The sequence below is a fragment of the Rhipicephalus microplus genome, unplaced genomic scaffold, assembly GCF_043290135.1.
Source record: "Rhipicephalus microplus isolate Deutch F79 unplaced genomic scaffold, USDA_Rmic scaffold_14, whole genome shotgun sequence".
NCBI classification, from domain to species: Eukaryota; Metazoa; Arthropoda; class Arachnida; order Ixodida; family Ixodidae; genus Rhipicephalus; species Rhipicephalus microplus.
Genome location: NW_027464587.1, coordinates 36,138,027 through 36,161,802, shown reverse-complemented (window position 1 = coordinate 36,161,802; position 23,776 = coordinate 36,138,027). Strand labels below are relative to the sequence as shown.

At 45.6% G+C, this 23,776-nt stretch overlaps 1 protein-coding gene across 1 annotated transcript in view; it reads left to right on the top strand.

Moving 5' to 3' along the window:
• LOC142784403 (beta-scruin-like) overlaps positions 1 to 23,776 on the top strand; it is a 315,658-nt gene that overhangs the window by 212,720 nt on the left and 79,162 nt on the right. The window lies entirely within an intron of this gene.

Genomic DNA, 23,776 nt, shown 5'->3' with positions numbered 1-23,776 from the left:
GTGAGCTAAAGTGCTGCGCACTTATAAGATAGCTGCGTAAGCGTCTATGACATCAAAAGAATCAAAGTTCTAACGTAAAAATGCAATTAGGCCAGATCAAAACGCCTCAACAAATATTCAGAAGGATATATTTTTCAAACGTAGCAACCGCAACAGAAACTATGCAAGTGAAACATTCACATTTGGCATTCGTAAATGCTACTAACTCATACTTTGCTATACATACCTGCTCCATTGCGTCATTTAGGAGAAATGAACAAAGTATTGTAGGCTATGCTACCGACAGTTGAAAGAGACCGTAGTAATATTTTATTGTCAGTCCAGAAACGCCTACTTATACAGGGATGAGTAAGCAATGACAGTTCTTTAAAGAAAAGAAAAACTAGGTATTTTAAGAGTAACACAGCATAGTATAGTATATTCCCAGTAATTGTATGAAGCATGAGAAGACATTTCATCGCGAAAGCATCTTTGCAGAGCCTGTGCAGGCAAGAAGCCCAGATAGTGCTGCTAAAGTAATATTTGAAAAAAAAATAACGGGGTTGGTCTGCCAAGGAGCCACACTTTTCAGCCGACACCAAAGCGGGAGCCACGTCCACTAACGCGCTGGGTACAAAGTGAAAGTTTTTCTCATCCACCCATCCTTCTTTATAGGGATATGTATACGATGAAAGTGAAACGTCTCTTCACAGCGGTAGTTGACCAATTATGGTGCGTTGATTTGCGAATGCATGCGAAGAACCACAAGCAGCTCGAAATTTGCACCGCCTAACTCCACCAGGAAGCACTCACACAATAAGAATGCGCCGGGCGAGCACGGAAAAACAAGTGTCACAGCTTGACACCGAAAGCGTGCTGTTCAAACGGAAATAAAGAAGCGAGAAATGAACGCGCAAGTATACAAAAGGAAAGCACGAACAACTGCCACAATTTTTACTTCTATGAGCAGTGGCCTACTTTTGTAAACACGGCCACGGAAGCAAGCGAAGTGACCCATTTGCTTTCTCAAAGCACGAGTCTGACAAGCGCGTGCGCAGGAGAGATCTCACTGCGTGGAGGTGGAGCTCGTTAATATGCCAGGGACGATGATCTTTAGAGCACGCCCAACGCGATTTAGTTGTGCCATCTCGCTACTGATGGCGAAAACGCACTGAAGTTGCGAACCTATGAGGACTGAGGAATGATGTGGCGGATCTAAATGGCTTACCATTTGAAATCTTCACAACATACATACCGTTACGTAGTGGTTGGTGCCACGCGCTGCGGATTGAGAAATCACTTGTTCGATGCCTTGCACCAGAAAATTTTTATCTTGTTTTTTTTGTTACAATATGTTGCTATGTATTCAAAAAGGTCCTATTCATCACAGCAGTACGTCAGTGGAGCACTAGTGGGCCCCGGCGTAAAACAATTTTGCGTTATATAAGCGAAGCAAGGAATGTGCACATTCTGGTGCTTGTGTTTTATAATCAGCCAGTCAAGTTCTGGATGAACTTTATAGTAGATCGGCCGCTAGGTTCGGATGGCCGCAGGGCATCTAGAAACATTCGTGTAGGCTAATGAAAGCCTGCGCCAGGTAGGTGCGGAATACTCTTCTACATTGCTTGAAGTGAAAATGGTCGCAGCAATTTGCATTGGCCAATAAAATTCTTTGCCGAGATGGGATAACCACAAGCTATCTCACGTGTTTATACTAAACGATTTCGATATGTCTGGTGCAAAGCTGGCCGATGCTTTCACAACTTTCTTATATGTAAAGCAGCTTATGGAGTTCTTTCCGCTGTGTGTAACCACACTTACTGCGCACGCCCAAGAGCTACCCGATGCACTGCGCGAACGCACTGACGTGACCAAGAGTTCCAGTCTCTGTAGGAAGCTGGGAAAGACGCTTTAGCTCTGCACCTTCTCAGTAATCATGTTTTGGCATCGAGGAACGAGATTCTCTAGACGCGCGATGAACCAACACGTTCTATCATAGTTAGAACGCTCTGAAAGCGCTGGCACGCGCTAGCTCGTTCAAGCCTGCGTAGGATGCTGTGGCCTCCCCCTCTTCACTCCCAGCGTTTCTGAGCAACCACGTGATGGCGTCGCGGAACGTCATTCTGCAGATGCGCAGTGAACCCACGTGTTTCTTCGTTGCGTGGCGATGAAACCACGTAGCATGCTCTTCAAAGATTTCAGGAGGATTAACAGCAACAGAAACTACAGTGATTTCAGGATGAGCTCCACTTGTAAGGACGCTTTATTATTGGGCACGGTGCCCGTGATGAACGGAACATTAAGTCTATCCATACGCTGTTTAGCACGCAACTACTCATGGTTCCTTTTAGTGGGAGGAATGGTGTATTTTTCGACATCTCTCGTCTATTGGCCTCAAGATTGTGCAGAGCCACCGCCTGGTGGCAACTGCCCGAAACGGCAAAGTGTGAATTGCTACTTGCGTCGTCTGCTAGCCACGTCGTGTTTCTATGTGAGCGTACGTCATGCACGTTCTCAAAGTGTGGTTTGTCCAGTCAAGTCAGCGCAAATGTAACTGTTTGTACGTACGCCTGAAAAGATGTACGAAAGCGTTGGGTCTCGCTTGGCTGCTAATGCATTGTAATAGGATCAGCGAAAGCAACTTTCCGGATGGCTGTTTATTATCGTCGTACTCTCCATTCACAAGAATATTATAAGAGTGGGTGCCGCTTTCTGTGTTAAGCAAATCGCAAAATGCTCTTGACATCCTCCCAAACATGAGGACTATGTAAGTGTGTGTTGTGAACGGAGCGTTTTATAGCGACTCCGTTGTTAAAAAAACAAAAAACAAACAGGCTGTAGGCCACGCACTTGCGCGCTGTTGGTAGTTGGGCAACTACGACACTATAGTTTATCGATCATGTGAGGAGCGTTAGTGGTGTTAATCTGGCCGTGGTACCACTACATAGAAATAATACTATCACAATAACTGTGATACTTCGGTACTTACACTTCACTTAAAACAGAGTTACTGTGCTCAACCGTGTGCTTAGATTTAAGAATGCTTTAACGAGCCCAGACGTTGAAAACTGATGCAGATGGCATGCCTTATATATAATGTCGTATATTTCCACTGAAGTTTTTATCTTCTGTACATTGTTTTCAGCGTTTGTGTGGCATTGTTAGTGATCAACAAAAGGCAGTGGTAATTTTCATCTACAAAACACGCTTCTGCCATAAATCAGGCCTGACTTTGTTGTAGCACCGTCATGCACGTAATTTATCGATGAAATCTTTTCGTTGAACTCTTATATGAGATGTTTCTGGTGTGAGAACATGTGCGTACACGTAGAAAACGCAGTGTAGCGCAAAGCGCCGTCAGCCACTAGGCCTTTCTGACTAGACTTATCGACTGTCTCACCTTTCATTGAACAGAATAAGAGAAAAAAAAATCATATGCGTTAAGGTACGAACGGTGATACTGAACGAAGAGCACAGATATGCTGGCTTTCTACGATATTTCTTTCTCTCTTTTTTGTAGTACGCAAATGACAAAGATATAAATAAATAGTTCAGGCACACTACAGCAGTGCGTCGCAGGCGGAACCCAAGCTAAGCACGTATGAACACAGAAAAGGCGCGATTTAGTGCGAAAGCATGAAGTGAGTCATCCAGGGCGAGCATGCCTATGAAAGGCAGAATGCGCTTTGCTTGCGGGTAATGTTAACGTTGCATAGACGTCGTGCACCGATTTCGTAAACAAGATCGTAGGTAATAAGAGTAAACTGTATGCAACGCATTTTATCCGCCGACAATCGGCTCAGACAGCTCGCAACGAATCGCCGCTGCGTGTACTTGTGCACACACAGCCGACGTCCTATCCACACTTGCGCGGGACGGTGCTGCTACGTATAGTCCGATCTCGTCGCGAATAACAAGGCGTCAGAGGATTTCAATTAATGCAGTAACTATGACATTATTGACACAATATTTCTTGGCCCTGTCCTAAAAAGTTTTAGCGGTTATTGTTCGTGGATTTATTTAGTCATTTCATCATGACAACTAGAAATGTGTTAGGGAGCACTAGAGTCATCGTGGTGCAATGGCGCGGAAGTGGGTGTTTCACGTGGTATTATTTTTGTATTTCACGGTCATTTGTAGTTAGCAGAAAAATACGAATAAAAAACAGATATATTGTTCAAAATTGTGTAACGAGTTGTTCTCAAACCAATCTACACCGTTCTCACTGAAACTTTTTATCCATCTTTGTTCTTTCAAAAGTTAGTAAATTGAACATATCTAAATAAAGATTATTTTAGAACACAAAAAATAGTCTGACAAACTCCCGGCAACGGTGAGGAACATGCATTTGGTCGCGTTGTAACTTCATGTGTCAGCACATTTTTACACTCGGGCGTACCCTGTATATATATATATATATATATATATATATATATATATATATATATATATATATATATATATATATATATATATATATATAGTCAAGTAGATTTTTCAAGAAAGGTCACAACGTGGTTTATTTCGACGTTTCGGCCTAGAGTCTCGCCTTCATCAGGATTGAGACTATAGTTTGTTGGTGCTCAGCTTTATACAACCTTAAATCAGAGGGGAAGAGAGAGAAAGAGGAAAAACAAAAAAAGAAGAAAAAAGCGAAAAACAAAAAACAAGGACAATATAAGGTGGACCCCCCCAGGCACCCTCTTTCACTCTTCCTTCCCCTTCCCCATCCATCTCCCTCCCTTTTCTTCTTTTCACCTTTAAGATGTCTGTGGTCTGTGTATCCTTCCGCAGACATCCTGAAGGCGAAAAGGAGAAAAGGAAGAGATGGAGTGGGAAGGTAAAGAAAGAGTGAAAGAGGGCGCCCGGGAGAGTTCACCTTATATTCTTTTTGTTTTCTGTTTTTTTTTCCTTCTTTCTTTTTTTGTTTTTTCCTCTTTCTCTCTCTCTCCCTCTGATTTAAGATTGTATAAAACTTAGCACCAACAAACTGTACCCTCAATCTTGATGAAGGCCCGACTCTAGGCCGAAACGTTGAAATAAACCACGTTGTGACCACTCACGGCGGATCTACTTGACTACTTGCCCCCGCTGGGGCGTCCGGGCGAGCAGGCGTATGTAGTGTAGCGACACCACGAACCCGAGCAAACAGGGGGGGGGGGGGGGGGTTTCGACTCCCTCCCACGCCTAGCCGTGTGTGGCTGAGCCATGTCTGGGGAAAAGGGGATCCTGGGGGTTGAGTTGACGCTGGGTGCTTGGACCTTTAAGGCCCCCCGGAAAAGGCAACACACCCCTTTGGCCCCGGCTTCACGTAGACGGCACCCCTCGGTTGACCCAGCCAGGGGAAATCGGCAGTCGCCTTTTCCTATCTCTTCGTCTTTATCTCTCGCTTTTTGTCTGTCCAGTCTTCTATTCTCTTCCGTTTAGTTCCAAATTTCTTGGCGGCTAAGGTTAACCCTGTGCCAATAGCCTACCCTGGTCTAGGCGCATTGGGTTGTAGTAGCGTTGTACGGCTGGCATCTACAAGTTTTAGCATCCTCAAACTTGTAATGTCCCCTCGTTGGACTCCGTGGTGGGTGGCCGCAAACGCTTCTGAAGAAAATAAATGGCATGCATAGAGCTTTTCCGTTATTAGGTGATCGTACTGCCTTAAAGCACGTACGCACCGAAGACTTAGGCTTATTCAACCGACCAAATAAAACTTCCCCCATTTTGATGTTATACATAGTGAGATAAGTGGCAAGCAAGCCAGAACTGTATCCCCCTTTGTAGTAGCCAGCTGCCTTACAGAAACTCTTGGGGCTGGATACAAAGTTACCAAAATGGCCAGCGGAGACCTCCTTCTCGAATTTCGAGAAAAAGAACAGTTTAAGAAACTACACAACCTTTCAACTTTTGGTGACACTCCAATCACTGTAACACCACACAGAACACTGAACACAACTCGTGGAGTGGTATCTGATGCCGATTTGCTTGGCCTCACCGAAGCAGAACTTCTGGACGGGTGGAGGAGTCAGAATGTGACCAATGTACATAGGATGATCATCAGGAGAGGCAACAAAGAAACACCAACAAAACACCTAATACTCATGTTTGCTTTCAGTAAACTGCCGGAATTCTTTCAAACAGGGTACACGAAGACCTCTCTCAGGCCATACATACCAAACCCTCGTCGCTGTTTCCAATGCCAGAGGCATGGTCAAGGCTCTAAAAGCTGTCGTGGCCGCCAGACTTGTGCACAATGTGGAGTCCTAGGCCACGTGTCAGAAAACTGCAAACAACCGCCCCACTGTGTAAACTGTGAAGGAAACCATGCCGCGTATTCACGCTCCTGCGCATACTGAAAAAAGGAGATAATAATGCTGAAGGTAGAAGAAAACATTTCTTTTAAGAAAGCAAGAAAAAGGGTCTCGCCATTCTATGGCCCAACATATGCTGATTCGGCGCGTCAGGGGGCACCGCAGCACCAGCTCTCGCCACTCCCTCGGCCCGCACACACCGAGCCAGCGGTTGTGACACCTGAACCCAAGGCGGCTGTAGTCCAGACTACACCGCCTACTCCCGAACAGAGACCCGAGACTTTAGGGTCTTCAGGTCTCAAGGCCTCACCTCACCAGGCGATGCGCAGAATTCGAACTACCAGTTCGCACGTGCGAGCATCCAGTGTCTATGAGGAGGCAAAGGATACATCGGTACCCTTGGTGCCGAAAGTGCGGCGTGGCTCCTTGGAGCGCGCCAAAAAACAAAAAAACAGATAACAGGGCCTGGTGACGGCCCTTTACATAAACTCAAACTCCCCGCCTAAACATCCACTCGCTTTTCGTACACACAGCAATACTTTACATTGACTATGAACAATCAAATCATACAATGGAACGTCAGGGGCCTTCTCAGAAACCTTGATGACATTCAAGAGCTTTTATACCACTCACCAAAACTGCTGCGTGTACAATAAACACACCTTAATTCAAAACACAAAAACTTTCTTCGTAAATACATTATTTTCCGAAAGGACAGATGATGCCATGACATCATCCGAAGGTATTGCCATTATAGTGAATTAAGGGATTGCATGCACACACTTACAACTTCAAACATCCCTTGAGGCAGTGGCTGTTCGAGCTGTTCTTTTTGATAAACTGATCACAATTTACACTATTTACATTCCTCCTATCAGCTGCAAAAACGTGATTTACACTCTTGAATTCATTAACTTCCAGAGCCTTATGTTCTCCTTGGAGACTTCGCTGCGCATAACAGGCTATGGGGTGACTCTCGTTGCGACGCGCGAGGTCGACTGAATGAACAGTTCCTTCTCTCGTCGAGCGCGTGTCTCCTAAATCTAAAAGAACCAACCTATTATAATCTCGCTAATAACACCTACTCCTCCATAGACCTAAGCATAGTATCGCCGTCTCTCGTGCCTCTACTCCAGTGGAAAGTCACCAGTTATCCGTGTAGAATTGACCACTTCCCCGTAGTTTTGAGCACAACTACAGCAACTGAGTGTCCACCACGTGTTCCCAAATGGCTCATAAACAGAGCCGACTGGGAACAGTGTTACACCATCGCTCGTTTAGGTTGGAGTGACATATGTACTTTGAGCATTGATGTTGCTGTCAACTACTTCACAGCGTTTTTGATTGATGCTGCAACAAAATGCATCCCGCAAACAAATGGACACCCTGGAAAACGGCGTGTGCCGTGGTGGAACTCTGAATGCCGAAAAGCACGCAAGCAGCAAAACAAAGCATGGAGGTTGCTTCGGAACTCACCGACTGCCGAAAATCTTCAAATCTTTAAGAAAATTAAGTCTAGGCCAGGCGAATGCGTCGGCAGGCCAGAAGAGAAAGTTGGCAAGTTTTTATCAGAGATAAATTCATATACACAGGAGACTAAAGTTTGAAACATGGTTGTAGGGTAGCAGAAAGACAAGTACAAAAACTCCCACTCGTAAACACACAGGGTGAAACCTTGAAACTTCTGGCGAACTTCTTTGGTGCACGCTTCGAGCGGATGTCCAGCTCGTCGCACTATACTGACGCTTTAGAAAATACAGAACAAAGATAGAAAAGCAAAAACTGAAACACAAATCTACAAGATACGAGGCGTACAACCAAGCTTTCAGCTTACCTGAGCTCCAAACATCACTGAACTCCTGTAGTGACTGCGCTCCAGGTTCTGACCATGTGGTGTACGAAATGTTAAAAAACCTACCAATTGAAACACAAAAATCGTACTTTGCTTGTACAATGATATCTGGTTCTCTGGTGGAATCTCTACTTTTTGGAAAGAAGCTATTGTTATTCTGATTTTGAAACAGGGCAAGCCCCCTTCTTCAGTTTCGAGTTGTAGGCCAATTGCGCTTACAAGCTGCCTGTGCAAACGTTTCGAAAAAATGATCAACTGCCGACTTGATCATTTCCTTGAAACAAACAATTTGCTCGACCCATTTCAGTGCGGGTTTCGAGAGGGTAGATTCTCCACCGACCACCTTGTTCGTATCGAGGCACAGATCAAAAACGCTTTCGTTCATAAGCAATACTTTTTTTCTGTGTTCCTAGATATCGAAAAAGCTTACAGTACAACAAGGCGCTTTGAAATAATAAGAGACCTGTCCCATCTTGGCGTGTGCGGAAGAATGTTTAAGATAATCGAAAGCTCTTTGTCAAATCGGGCATTCCGAGTTCGAGTCAGCAGCATTCTTTCCCAAGCATTTGTCCAAGAAACAGGCGTGCCGCAAGGTGGCGTACATAGTTGCACACTTTTTCTCATCAAAATGGATTCTTGCGCTTGTCCGCCTCTCGCAATATGTTTTATTGTACATATGTCGATGACGTCCAGCTTGGTTTCAGATCTTGCAATCTGGCCTTGTGTGAGCGCCAGGTTCAGCTTGGGTTGAACAAAGTCTACAATTGGGCTGAAGAAAACGGGTTCCGATTGAATGCACAGAAAAGCACGTGTGGCGTGTTTTCCAGGAAGAGAGGCCCTAATTCCGAACCTAATATTCAACTGTATGGGCAACGCCTTTCTGTTAACATCGAACACAAATTCTTAGGGTCATCCTGGACACGAAGCTAACCTTCACACCACACATTAAGTATTTAAAAAACAAGTGCATTAAAGCCATGAACGATCTGAAAGTGTTGTCACGCTTACGTGGAGAAGCGACAAGAAGTGTGTAATGAACTTGTATAAAAGCCTCGTACGTACCCGCCTAGACTATGGGGCAATAGCAAATCAGTCTGCGACACCTACTTCCCTTAAAATGCTTGACCATGTTCATCATTTGAGCATCTGTAAATCCTCGGGTGCTTTTCGCAGTAGCCCCGTGGAAAGCCTCTACGTAGAATCGCACGAATGGTCACTCCACCTACAGAGATACTACATGACTTTTAAATCTTATTTTAATGTAGACACAGACAAGGGTCACCCATCATCATAGTATCATCATCATATTTTATTTCCTTAAAGACCCCACAAAGGGGTATTACATAAGGGGTGTATGTACAGGATATAAAAAACATTTGCCACATAAAGGGTTTGTATACAGGATATAAAACTTTTGCTACATTCAAAGTATAAAATATTGCTACATAGGTGTGGGTATATACATTTCCATAAAGTTTCACTGACAGAGATGAGTTGTTACATTTTTAGCGAAAGTTGATGGGCAGGTGATTCTGACGACGTGGTTTGGGAGGTCGTTCCAGTCCTTCACAGCACGCGGAAAGAAGGATGCGGAGAAGGTAGCAGTCCTAGTGCGGTAACGGGAGACTTGGAGGGGGTGGCTGGTGCGGTGCGAAATGTACGTCGGAGGGATGACGTATGGAGGATGGTTGAGGGGCGAATGAAACAGCTTATGAAACAGGGAAAGAGTGGCTATGCGGCGTCGAAGGGCAAGTGGCTGCAATCCAGATTGGGCTTTTAAGGATGAAACACTGATGTCATAATAATATGACGAATGTATGAATCGGACTGAGCGATTTTGAATGGATTCAAGGTCATTGATTAGGTAAATTTGAGGTGGATTCCATATTGCAGAGGCGTATTCCAGTTTTGGCCTGATGAGGGATGTGTATGCGAGAAGTTTTACGTGTTGAGGTGCGCAACGCAGATGACGTTTCACGAATCCCAATATTTTAATTGCAGATGAGATAATGTTTCTGACATGCGCATTCCAAGTTAGATCGGCGGACAGTGTGACACCTAGATATTTGAAACACTGTACTATTTCTAGAGGGGCGTTAGTGATTTCGTATGGGAATAGGAAAGGATTTTTGCGGCGAGTGAATGAGACAACCTTACACTTGTTGGGGTTAAGTTTGAGAAGTGAATTGTCACACCATTCTTGAATGTTGTTCAGATCGTGTTGTAGGGTTAGTTGATCGGAAGCATTAGTTATTGTATGGTAGATCACGCAATCGTCGGCGAACATGCGGATTTTGCAAGACACAGTTAGTGGTAGGTCATTAATGTAGATTAGAAATAGCAAGGGGCCAAGGACGCACCCTTGCGGTACTCCTGACGTTACTTCGAGAGGTTCAGAGGATTCATTATTTACGTGCACGAATTGAGAACGATTAGCTAAAAAAGATTTAATCCATCTTATTACGTTAGGGTCAAAATTTAGCCCGGATAACTTCTGTATTAGTTTGTTGTGTGGAACTGTATCAAATGCTTTTGCGTAGTTAAGGAAAATGGCGTCAGTCTGAAAGTTGGTGTCAAGATTTGTATGTATGTCGTGAAGAAAGAGTGCTAATTGTGTTTCACAGGAAAGTCCCTTGCGGAAGCCATACTGACAGGTGTGAAAGAAACTATTGGAATCGAGGAAGTTGATGACATGAGAATATATGACATGTTCCATGATTTTGCATGGGATGCTTGTTAATGAAATGGGACGATAATTGAGTGGGGAGTTGTTGTCGCCTGCTTTGTAGACTGGAACGACCTTACCAATTTTCCAGTCATTCGGAAGGTCGCCGGTGCTGAGTGACTGTAAGAATATGAGGTGCAAGTATGGTACAATTGTATCGGTAATGTTCTTTAACAGTTTAGAATTAATTTCGTCAATGCCACATGACGAGGAAAGTTCAATGTTTTTATTAGGGAAGAAATGCCGTCCGCGGAAAATGCTAGCGCAGGCATGCTGGAACCTATCAGGGTGGTTGTGGGAACGGAAGGCATACTAGGTTCTCTGGTGAACACCGACGAGAATGCAATGTTAAAAATATGAGCACACTCGGCATTTGTGGTCACTTCACCGGATTCGTTAGTAAGGGAGATAGTGCGAGATGGTTTTGGATTGACGGTCTGCTAAAATTTTTTTACGTTATCACTTAGCATGTTGGGTAGGTTCGTGTTAAAAAATGCGTGCTTGGCGTTGCGAATTGCTGTAAGATAGTCATTTTTGGCGGAGTAGTATTTATCCCATGTGCATGGCGTCCCTTTAGATTTTGCCTGGCGGAAAAGGGGTTTTTTCTTGTTGCTTAGTCGGTTTAATGTTTTAGTATACCAGGGCTTTTGCTGCGTGGCACGAAATGTGTTCTTCGGAATAAACTTATTTTTTAGTTCAATAAGTTTTTGTTTAAGAACTATCCAATTTTCATTGACGGATCGGCTACGGAAGTTGGCTTCAAAATCTGGGAAGAAGCTACTGAGTTCGTTGTTAATTTCTTGATGGTTACCTTTATCATATAAACATATTGCTGCATAGCTTGCGAATGATCCAAATCCTCCATTGACGCTCCCCACTGATACGAACTTGATTGAGGTGTATGTGGACGGTATTTCCTTGACGGCGTTAGTCGATACCGGAGCTCAAGTGTCTATAATGAGTGCTCATCTGTGTCGCCTGCTCAAAAAAGTCCTCACGCCTGCAGCAACTAAAGCCCTCCGTGTCGCTGATGGTGGAACTGTGGCCATCACTGGAATGTGTACCGCTCGTGTTAGTATTGCCGGCCGCCATGTTCCCGTTTTATTTACGGTCCTTGAAAATTGCCCCCACGACCTAATCTTCGGCATGGACTTCCTATCGACGCATTCTGCCCTCATCGATTGTGCCGCCGGTACTCTCTGCCTAGTACTCATTACAGAAATGTGCGCTCCAGTATCTATAAGGGCAGAAATAGGCACACCGTCAACGGCAACGTCTAACAAATTTTGTCTCGTCGGAAGCGTCAAGAGAGGATTTGTGGAGGGAGTCGAAGATGCAGCGTCACCTCCGGGCGCTGCACCGTTTAGTTTTCCGGGTAGGCAGGAGCGGGGTTGAATGGAGATGACGGCCTGCGAGTCTGCGGTGAGCGAGACGACTGGCGACGTCCTGGAGGCGAACGCGACTGATGACCATGCGGTGACGGAGATCGGCTGTTGAACCTTCTGTAGTTGTTTTGCGGAGAAGGCTGCACGGCAGACGCGAAGCGGGTGCTGTCTTGTCGGTAGTGAGGTTGAGATGAAGTCCGAGGTGGCGAGGACCAGCGGTAATTGCAGTAACGGACGACATGACCAATACGGTGGCAATGAAAACAAATTGGTCGATTGTCGATGGTTCTCCACGCCGCAGGGTCGCGAGATCGGGCCATGAACTGCTGCTCGCGATAGGACGAGGGTGGACGCCATGAAGCTCGCTGCGGTCTGGGCAAAGCGCACACCGAGGGAATACCTATGCTGGCGAGTTCTTGGCGGACGATGGCTTGAACCATGTTAGCAGTGAGTGGGGTGGTGTCACTTGCAGCGGTGTGAGCCGGAGCAGAGGCAATGGCTTCAAGTTCGCGCCGTACAATTCGGGTCACCTGATCCGATGAATCTAGAGGTGGTGGCTGTGTTCTTGCACGGTCTTCGCAAGATGATGTTGCAGCCGTATTCGGAAGGCGGGTGAACACGCTGTTAATCCGTCGGCTCTTCGCTTGCTCAAAGCGCCGACATTCTTTTATAATGGCGTCCACTGTAGAAAAATTTTTGCAGATGAGGAGGTTGAATGCGTCATCCGCAATCCCCTTAAGAATATGCCCGACCTTGTCAGCCTCCGGCATATTGGCATTGGCTTTGCGACACAACGACAACACATCTTCTATATAGGAGACGTAAGACTCGGTCGAGGTCTGCGCCCGAGACGCGAGCATTTTGTTCGCGGCCATTTTTCTTCCAATCGGCTTTCCGAACAGGTCTAGCATTTTCTCCCTGCACACTGCCCAACTCACAAGTTCTGTTTCATGGTTCTCATACCACTATTTGGCGGTTCCCCTAAGATAGAATACGGAAGTTCGAACCAATGCTAGTGGTCACGGAATCGGATCCGTGTTAGCCCAGCGCCAACGGGGACACGACCGAGTGGTCGCCTACGCTAGCCGCCTCCTCACAGCTGCTGAGTGCAACAATTCTATTACGGAGCGTGAATGTCTTGCTCTTGTTTGGGCAGTCTCAAAGTTCCGCCCATATTTATATGGCACTAATTTCACTGTGATAACTGACCATCATGCGCTATGTTGGCTTACGTCACTGAAGGATCCTACTGGCCGGCTTGGGCGCTGGGCTCTGCGACTCCAAGAGTATACATTTACGGTGACGTACAAGTCCGGACGCCTACATCAGGACGCAGACTGCCTGTCGCGCTACCCGGTCGCTGAGTCGAGCACTATGCATGACACCGACACCGAGCCTTGCGTCTTTTCCCTTTCGCAAGTGACATGCATCGGTGACGAGCAGCGCTATGATGCGTCCTTGCGTGCTATCATTGAGAGCCTCGAATCACCATCTTCCAGTAAGTCCTATCGCTCGTTCGTGCTCCACGATGGTGTATTATACCGCCAAAGTTTTGAGCCGGATGGACCGGCTCTGCTGCTTGTCATTCCGAAACACCTTCGCTCGGAAGTTCTACATAAACTTCATGACCTTCCGACTGCTGGTCACCTTGGTGTGTAACGCACTTACGACCGAATACGCCGACGCTTCTACTGGCCAGGGCTTGCACGCTCAGTCAGAAGGTACGTTGCGGCTTGTGAGAAATGTCAGCGCCGCAAAACGCCATCGACACTTCCCGCCGGACGCCTTCAACCACTCGATATTCCCTCAGAACCGTTCCTCCGCGTTGGCTTGGACCTACTTGGCCCTTTTCCCTTGTCTTCCTCGGGTAACAAGTGGATAGCCGTGGCCACCGACTACGCCACGCGTTATGCCATCACACGAGATCTCCCAACAAGCTGCGCCACAGATGTCGCCGACTTCCTCCTCAAGGACGTGATTTTGCAACACGGAGCCCCACGGCAGCTGCTTACAGATCGTGGCCGCACCTTTTTGTCGAAGGTCATAGCCGACATCTTGCAGTCCTGTAAAACGAGACACAAGCTGACTACATCATACCACCCGCAAACCGATGGACTCACGGAGCGCCTAAATCGAACTCTTACAGACATGCTCGCTAAGTATGTTTCTACCAACCACACCGACTGGGATCTCGCGTTGCCGTACGTCACATTTGCCTACAATTCTTCGCGCCATGACACTGCTGGTTACTCTCCATTTTTTCTGCTGTTTGGCCGAGAACCAACATTGCCTCTAGACACCGTCATACCGTCTCCTGGAGTACCGACCAGTGAATATGCCATGGACGCTATCACTCGGGCCGCTCACGCACGCGAAATCACCCGTACTCGCCTTCTGACCTCTCAAGAGAAGCAACGGCGCTTGTATGACCAACGACACCGCGACGTACACTTTCCACCCGGTTCTTTGGTACTGCTCTGGTCTCCGACCCGTCAAGTTGGCTTGTCAGAAAAACTGCTTACTCGCTACACAGGCCCATACCGTGTCCTCCGTGTGGTTACGCCTGTAACATATGAAATTGGTCCTGCCACCCCATTGCCTTCATGTGCCCAACAGGCTACCGATATTGTACATGTTGCGCGCTTGAAGCCCTACAACTCTCCTAGTGACGTTGACATCTAAATGCGCCGAGACGGCGCTTGCACCGCCGGGGGTTATGCTACATGCATGTATACTAATATTCTAGGGGGCGACGCGCGTGTGTGCCTGACGAGGAAGACGAAGGGTTGTCTCCACTCGATCGCTGGTGAACCGGGCACGCCATTACCGCTGGTTTGGAATATATCTAATCCCCAGCCTCGTCGTTACGGCGTCTCTTCTTTTCTTCTAACAATATTGTTTTGTTTAGCACTTCACGGCGCTCTGGGGAAAATGCGAAATCTGCATGGATAACTTTATGGTCGCTAATTTCATCGAGATAGGTAATCGACGATAAGCTAGGAGGATGGATGGTTAGATCAAGGATGTTTGCGAAATTGGCGGCAACACGTGTTGGCTCTGATACAAGTTGTGATAAGTTAAAGTTGAAACAAGCATCTAGAAATTCTCTCGAGTCTTTCTGGTTTCCTTGTGCGGTTGTTCCGGTTTGCCAGTTAATATTAGGAAGGTTAAAGTCACTAAACAGCAAAATATGGGCATTCGGGTGGGCTTTGGTGAGCGCATTTAGTATATCGTTAAATTTGTTTGCGAAGTCTGGATTTAGCAGACACCAAGCGGTATTGTGTGGGGTGGAGCCCGGCAATGTAGCCATAAGATTTCTATGTCAGATGCTATGTTGAATACGGAACATGATAATTCCGCGCCGACGGTGATCAGTACGCCTCCTCCGCGAGTGCATTCGCGATCTTTTCGGTAGTGAAAGTTAGGAAGATCTGCAAGAACTTCAGTGTCCGTCACGTCATCGGTAAGCCACGTTTCTGTCAATACAACAAGATTGGCATTGGATGACGTCACAAGGCTAGATACTTTTTCTCGTTTCGGTAGAAAACTGCGCATGTTAGTAAAGATTACAGATAAGGAAAGATTGTTTGGTGCTAGATTACGGGGGCGGTTCGTTACTGTCTTCGTTCGAGGGATTTGCTATGCGATTTCTTTTACAGTTTGTGAAGCATTGTCAAAAATGTAACGTTTTGAGCCCATATGAAGGGTTTTATACCGTATCTGAAACTTTGCTGATTTCGCTTTCGCGAAATTAACTAAGTGTCGGCGAGCGGTTCGGACAGACTGGGAGAAGTCTTCGCCGATGCTGAAGTCGGTTTCTCTCAGCATGGGTGCATTTGTAAGTACGGCCTCTTTGGTTTTATGGAAGGTGAACTTTGCTATCATAGGGCGGTTGCGATTGGTGGCATGGCGTCCGAGGCGATGTGCGCGATCTATTTCTTTTGGGTCGATGACTACTTGGAGATGTTCACGGCAGTGTCTGATAATAAGCCCTTCTGCTTCTGCCTTTGTTTCGGCTGGGTTAGGATCGGGAACGTTGTAGAATATTAAGTTATTACGTCTTGAGCGGTTTTCTGCGTCGTCTAATTTAGCCTCCAGTTTGGAGACCAAACGGTTCGTTTCAGTTGCGTCCGTACGGATCACTTCAAGATCTGCATGTAAAGGCGACAGGTTCTGGTAGTGGTTTTCTACTTCAGTCATGTGTTTACTTAGGTCAGTTATGGTTTGGTTGGTTGTCGATAGCTGGTTTTTAAGTTCTTGCACCTCAGTGAGAAGTGTAGCTTGCCCAGGGGAAATTTTTTGTAGTTCGGTGAGGATTTCTTGCATTTCTGGGCCAGGATTAGTCTCGACGTCACCGGACAATAATAACAGTAGAGAGGAGGTGGTATGGGCGCACTCAAGGATGATTTCACAAAGGCACTGTGGGCTCAGCAGCTGCACCAAGTAGTAGTTACTTGTCTTTTTAGCAAATAGGCTATTGTACCCACTAACCTGCATGACCAGGGCGAAGCGGTAAGTGCGCTGTGACGTGGCACAGCTGCCTAGCCCACGAAGTGCTGCCGACGGGCGTTGCTCTTTTATAGCTGGGGGGAGCGATGATGTTGGCTGCGATGGTGCTGTCCAGGTGGAAGTGAGGGTTGGGGGGTCCGGTAGTGTTGTTGCCAGCAGTGGAGCAGCCACGATGATTGCATATTGGCGAGCACCTGCCTCGCTTTCGCAAGGTGGCAGTGTCCTATTCCAAAAAAAAATCCAACGAAGGATTCATCAGGGCGGGAAGCAGTAGGTGCAGGACCATTGCCAGGGATACCTGCATGACCAGGGCGAAGCGGTAAGTGCGCTGCGACGTGGCACAGCTGCCTAGCCCACGAAGTGCTGCCGACGGGCGTTGCTCTTTTATAGCTGGGGGGAGCGATGATGTTGGCTGCGATGGTGCTGTCCAGGTTGAAGTGAGGGTGGGGGGGTCCGGTAGTGTTGTTGCCAGCAGTGGTGCAGCCGCGATGATTGCGTATTGGCGAGCACCTGCCTCGCTTTCGCAAGGTGGCAGCGTCCCATTCCAAGAAAAATCTAACGAAGGATTCACCAGGGCGGGAAGCAGTAGGTGCAGGACCATTGCCAGGGATACCTGCTTGACCAGGGCGAAGCGGTAAGTGCGCTGCGACGTGGCACAGCTGCCTAGCCCACCATCACATTCCACAAGTAATGACACGTCAAGCCTTTCTGTGTTTGAAAAACGGCCTTCCATGAGATAGCCCTACTCACTCCGTGTAAGGGGCCTAGCGAAGGAAACTGGTGTGCCACTTGAACACTGTTTGATGGCTCCCGTAGTACGCCTGCCACCATGGCAGTGGCAGGCGATAGATTGCGACATGTCTTTCTTAGAGGTTACGAAGCATGCACCAATTGCACACATCCAGACATACTTTCTTGAACTACAACATAAATACACATGTCCTGAGTTCTTTACGGATGCTTCGAAGTCTAACACTTCTGTCTCGTACGCAGCCGTTGGTCCATCCTTTTCGAAAGCCGGCGTTCTGCACCCTGATTCAAGCATTTTCACCGGCGAAGCTTATGCGATACTCGCGGCCGCCAAACACATTAAACAAATAAAACTACAGAACGCAATGATATATACAGATTCCCTCAACTTAGTAAAAGCTCTGAAAACTCCTAAAAAGCACAAGAACCCTTTCCTTGTCTCGCTCTATTCGCTCTTATGCATAGTATACTCATCGAAGCAGCATGTTGTAGTCAGCTGGGTGCCAGAACACCGCAAAATTCAAGGCAACGTTCTGGTGGACCAGCTAGCTGGATCCGCCAAGAAAACCGCTTTCAATACATCGATACCAGTCCCTGTACTCAACTTGAAACCTTTTTTTTAAACGAAAGCTCAGAGGCTATTGGCAGGTCACATGGGACACACACACAGATAATAAATTGCATATCATCAAGCCGCATCTTGGTCATTTGCCGCCAGTATCAAAGTCACGCCACACAGAAGTAATCCTTACAAGGTTAAGAACAGGACATACACATACAACACAGTCATTTTTTTTTATCTGGGGACGATCCAACTTTGTGTGATAGATGTGGAAAAGCACTCACTGTACTTCACATTTCAATCCAGTGTAAAGAATTAGAAGTGCTGAGAAGACAACACTTTCCGTTACCCTACCGCCAACGGATACCACTCCATCCTGCAATGTTCGTCGGTAGGGAACCACTTTTTAGTCATAAATCATTGTTAGCGTTTTTCAAAGAAATTCGTAACTTTCATATCACTTAACCGGGAATTCCGTAGCACGACCTCTCCAGAGGGGTCTCCGCTGCAGTGGCTGCACCCAATAAAGCACTTGCCTCACGGCCCTTCGAAGCAAAGCTGTGAACGAGTGAGGCACTTGTGCTAATGCCATACATGTCCACCATCGTTTTTATTACAACAATGTTTTGTCATCCATTAATACCATACACCTTTCATGGCACGGCCATGATTTTATTACCACCATGTTTTTACCCGCCTCAGTGCGAGGAATTTTACGGCCCTTATACAGCCGCTTATCACAATCATTGTCCATATCTCTAGTAAGGTGAACTGGCGCTCTTTGGCCATGAAATGGCCCTTGCGCCACAAATTATCAAACATCATCATACTTGACTACTTTCAACGCTACGGCCACACAACCACCATGCTTGCATATATATATATATATATATATATATATATATATATATATATATATATATATATATATATATATATATATATATATATATATATATATATATATATATATATAAAAGACAACAGGGGCAGCGAATTAGCCCCCCGCCCTCTCACTCGCGAAGAAGTTGGTACGCCACTGAGGGGCATACATGTATCAAAACAGTAAGATGAACAAGCGTGTTTAGTACGCAAACTAACAATTGATTGTATAGGTGGCACAATAACACGACGGCAGGTAATTTTTCAAGTAGTGAAAAAAGCCAATCCAGCAACCAACGCATCATACACCAAAACACGGTCATCATAGATTCATCAACAAATACTTTTCCAGACAATGAAGAAATCAGGGACTTCAATGATGATTTCTGGGGGCTTATTCGTATCTGATATTGTTCTCGGAACAAAACTGCTACTGAAAGCAACTGCGCTAGCAAATATGGTCTTGTGTTGATGTGGCGTGTTCTCCTAGACGTCAGCAGCGCTAGAATAGACGACAGTGCTATATTGTCACGAGGTCGTGACGTGCACGAAAGGAGCAGACTGTACATTGAAGATGAAACTGTTTATTCATACAGGACTTGTGGCCAGGAAATGAAACTTAAGGTTACAGTGATACACACTAGCACCGATAGCGGCGAAAAGAGCGTCGGCCGTCCATCAACTGAGACGTTGTGAAGCGCATTGGCAATTATACCGTGCCGTCGAATATTTTAGCGTTATCGCTAGCAGCCACATAAGTTCCAGAATAATCAGTATTGTTACCAAAGTGGCTGTGATATTAACGAAAGGATCTACTACTGTTCTGAAGCTTCTACTAGGTGGAGAGGGGCGGGGAGAGGCTTGCGAAACATGAGGAAAGAACGTGGCAATACTCACTCTTTCGCTCAGAATGCTGTAGAGGAAAGTGGAATGGGCTGTCTTTTTCTGCGTCTTTTCAGGGGCGTAATCTCATATTCCGCATTATATAGGAGCTTGCCTCGTGTCTTCCGTACTTTTCATAAATAAAATGATACACTTTGAGTACTCTCGAGCTGGTGCATGTATTTTTAGGAAGGTCCCGAAGCCCACAAGCATATTACAGCTTTGACCTTATGATTGTAGTATATGCTAAAACTTAATATTTGAAGGCGTGGTTTTATTTTATGTTTACGTACACGTAGCTTGCGAAACACTGATGAACTGATATCTGTTATATGAACCATTCATGCTAAAGCAGTTTTCGTTGCGACAGCTAAGTATCGATATTGCGTAACCAACGAAATTGCTGACTGCCCTACTTAAATTCCTTGGTTGGTGGATGTTGCAATATTTGGTGTATATAGGGAAAGAATACTGAATAAGGTGGAAATATCAGTGTATATGGTGGAAGTTGTAGAGGTCAAAGTGGCTGATGATGGCGAGAGTAGAAAAAATGGTGGCAGATGGTGGCGACAGCCAATGGTGATGACAGTGGAAAATGCCGGCTGAAGGTGGTGATGCATAATGTGTTTTGTGGACTGCTTGGTCAACAAGCTACATGACAGTGGTGTGATGGAAGTTGTTGAATAATGGTGGCGTGATGAATAGCAGATATGTGAAATCCCTTATTGGAAGTGCTGCATTCTTGAATGTGCAGAGAAATTTGTTTATGGTCAAAAGAAACAAACACTGCTCATTATGCTTTCTTGTACGTTTTTTTTCTATTCCTGCAGTATGAAAAACGCTTCACATTTTGTAGAGCGTGGATTTTGGCCGTGAATGTTTACATTTCGTGCACATAGATCAGTTTGGCATGCTCCATCTGTTGCTTTGTTGCAATGTTTAAGAGACGAGAGGTGTCACTGTGAACAAACACCGTCAGTAGATATGTTACGTCGCAAGGTAGTTGTGGAGAAATGAATGAGCTCTAGTTCGCGATTGCCCCTTTCAACAGTAGACCAACATACAGCACTAGCTTGACGACGTCACGCTAGAAAAGCAACTCTGGCCATTCTTGCAAACTCAAATACCAGAGCCATACTTCCAAGTTAACAAAGTGTGTGCGACGCTTATATGCATACAGTTTTACCTACGACATACGTCGCGTCAAGCCCCAGCAAGTTTGACTTTCACCGTTCTGTTTTACCACCATGAATTCTACCAAATGCTGGGCCTACTAACCAAGCCCGTATGTTATCAGCGTCTCTAAGCCTCACAATACAATTTTTTGACAATTAAGAATGACGATACAGCACAGCTGTCGCCTCATTGAACCTAAATGAAGCCCTTTTTAATGTGTACAGTGTTCGCGCAAGATGCGGCGAACATCGAAGCGACACTCTTCCAGCACTTTCACTAAACATACGCCTGCTCTTACCCACAGCCGCCGGTCGCACTCGCCGGCGCATCTCTGGCTCTTATGCGAAAAGACAGACTCGTCCATTCGTATTTTTACTGAAGCTATATGATAGTATAATATTTCCGGCGCACTTCATGCGTTTTGAGCCAGCCGTTATGTAGTGGTTGCTAACAATCGAGCAACAGCAGCGCGCTGTCATGACTTCAAAGTAAGTGGCGCGAAAATCGTCACAATATTCCATCAATTGTGTGGGCGCATTTATCAAATGAGCCTAAAGGCGTCTTAAAGCCTGAGCAGATGTCGCCCTTTGGAACTAGCGAGAAACAAACACTAAAGTTGACAGTAACCACCGATTAACTGTACCTGCTACTCGATCCACATGGCGCTGTTGCCATTATTGCAGTGGCAATGGCTACAGGCAGCAGTTTGCTTGTGCTTAACAAATGTGAAAATTTTAGTAGCAGGTTCAGATCCCCTCTATCTCGAGTACGTGACAAACAGAACTGTGGAGCAGTCAATTCGTAAGTTGACTGGTGATTTAACAGCAAACTAACCATATGTCGGCATGACGCAGTGGTTAGTGTGTTCTTTTGTAAATACGAAGGTTCCATGCTCATATTCGCATTGTCTCGCCTTTGTTTTTTTTTTACAGGTGCTTGTTACATCGCTTTCTATACGATTAGTTTTTACTTTTTTAGTGGCAGGTGGCCACGGTGGTTATAATTCTGTTTCACGCTCAAGCTTTGCTGGCACTCCAGTATTCACCATACGCCACCATGCGCCAAGTGCCACTAATAATTCCAGCTCCATAATCCGCCATTCCTATAGCAGATCTTTATTCAATGGGGTGATTGAGGCGTTACTCGAATTCGCTTGGTTGCTGTTTTCGCGATATTCGGAGGAGAACCGACTGGAAGAATTCAACTGCGTTTTAAAGTCCCGGTATCACTCATCTATTTTCTGTAGCAATTCGACAAGAATTTCAAGGCCTATAGTCAAATTCACTTCTTTAAATATGATGCAGTCATCTGCAAATAATGTTGCTACTGCTAACTGATTTCGGTAGTATTTTTTGTATGTAATTGGGAGAAATAAGGAATAGTAATGAACCGAGTACACTGCCCTGTGGTACTCCAGATAGAACTGCCAAAGTAGATGATCAACAACCATTTCTATCTACGAATTTCGATCTATTTCACAGATATGCAGTAATCCAGTTAATAATACACCTGTCTCACGACCACCACCAAACTCTGTTAAACTCCGACAAAGTCAATCTCCTCTAGGAAGTGCTACGGAGATCGAAATGTGACAGTGTCACACGGCAATGACAAGGTTGTGATAGTTGCCGCGAGAGGCTCAGTTGGCGCTTTTTATCTTCACAGCAATGTTTGATTTCATATCTAGTTGCTTTTGTCGTGAATCTTCGTTATGCGGTTTTTACAAAATCACAACTATGAAGAGAACACAGCATTGAAAACTATTTGAAGTAAAAACAGATTGGCTAAATGTATCGATGCTCGCAGTGACGCTGGCCACCTTGTGACTGACGCTATATTTCTTTAGTCGCCGTGCTCTACGACTAGCAGTTTTGTATCCCGTGCACAAAATTTCTTCTATTTCTTTGTCTCGTGAGCGCACACCTACTCTTCCGTATACTGTGTTGTGTCTTCAGCTGGTGACAATGATGCAGTTGTGTCAGTAATACCTCTCACGGGCAAACGCAAACATGACGACAACAACCAAACGCACGTAAGAAATACCCCGGCCCTACTCGTGAGGCATGGTGAGAAGGACATTTTCTGACCTGCAGACTACTTGAGACGACAGTACCTTGTTTCACTGCAAAAAGTGATTGCTGATCTTCCTTTGCGAAATTCTCCGCTTACCTCCGTTTGTCTTAAGGGTAACCGTGTGACAACGACCGAATATTCCCTGTCGTAAAGATGAGAGTAATTGCGGGTGCCCGCGTGACAGAGGTATAAAGTACTGAAAAGCCAAATAATACTTAGTTTGCAAAGTAACTTCTCGTGTCAAAACTTATCAAACTTACAAAAGTCCAGTAGCAGCACATTTACCTGTCGGTATCTATGCGATATTGCTGCGAATTCTTCGACTGTATTTACAAGATGAGGAAAAGTGAACTTACCTCACCTAAAACCATGTTCATGTGAAGACAGAGTAATACTTTTTGTTGAAAATTTTAAAATTTCACTAGCTACTATGCGCCTAGCAAACTTGCATGATGTACATGAAAAATACACTGGTTGATAGTTCCGTGATGAGTATGTTTTACTTTATTTGTGGACAGGCACCACTTCCGTTGTGCCAATCATAAGGTATAGCACCAGATTGTTATGACACTTGAAATATCCTCGTCATGTATTCTAATATCTGATCTACATATCGTCGCTTAAAAATATATTGGAAAGACATTCTGGTCCAGCACTTGTTCCAAGGTTGAGCTTCCGCAGCATTTTCAGAGCGCCTTGTAC